Consider the following 1,046-nt stretch of genomic DNA (forward strand, 5'->3'; position numbering starts at 1 on the left):
GCCTGGCTATTTTTTTGGTTGCAGCCGTCATTGTTGTTTGGCAGGTCTGGGCTGGGAATTCGAACCCGCCACCTTAGGTGTACGTGGCTGGCGCCTTAGCCGGTTGAGCTATAGGCTAGTTTTTCTATTTTTAGTAGAGATGGCGTCTCTCTCTTACTTAGGCTGGTCTCAGACTCCTGAGCTCAAGCAATTCACCCGCCTCTGCCCCTTAGAGTGCTGGTATTACAGGCATGAGCCACCACGCCTGGCCCATAGTGGATACTAAATGCTCAGAGGCAAGGTTCAGAAGTTATGGCTGTCTGATCCCAAAAGCTCAGGAGGAAGCTTCATGCCATGCCCCACCTGGGGGCTCCCCAAGTTCCTGTTGGGCTCCAAACAGCCCTTGGCATGCTCCTTCTACTCAGGGCTCCTACATAGGCTATTCCTTCCACCTCAAAGGCTGTTCCCTCTCCACTCCTTCTGGTCAACTCTTCAGCTGGAATGTCTCTCCCTGACCTTCTGGCTCAGTTCCAGCCTTTATCATGTTGACAATTAATTGATCACTTGTTTGCTTGTGTGATGATTGGTTTAATAAATGTTCCCTCAACCAGATGCAACACACTAGGCATCTCGGTCACAGCTGTGTCCCACACATTGAGGAGGCTGCTCTCAATACATCTTTGTTGACACATTTCCTCTCTGCACCACCCCTGCCCTCTTCCCCTGAGCCAACACAGCCTCAGCTTTGTCCCTTGAATTCTGATGCTGGGCTCAGGTCTTCCAAGCTGTGTCCCACTGGGAATGTTCTGGAATAGTCTGGACCTTTCCACAATATTCCGGATGTCCCAGAACATTCTAGAAATTCCATTCTCTGCTTTTACCAAAGCTGAATCAGTCTTCTCCCAATCATTTTTAGCCTTCTTGCATTATAGATGCTTCATCTGTAAAAAGGGGATAATAAGAGCCTTTCCTTCCTCCTCAGGGGTGAAGTCAAGAATACACAACAGGGCTCGGCGCCTGTGGCTCAAGCGGCTAAGGCACCAGCCACATACACCTAAGGTGGCGGG

Source organism: Otolemur garnettii, unplaced genomic scaffold (assembly GCF_000181295.1).
Source record: "Otolemur garnettii isolate 467f Iridium unplaced genomic scaffold, OtoGar3 scaffold00105, whole genome shotgun sequence".
Taxonomy (NCBI): domain Eukaryota; kingdom Metazoa; phylum Chordata; class Mammalia; order Primates; family Galagidae; genus Otolemur; species Otolemur garnettii.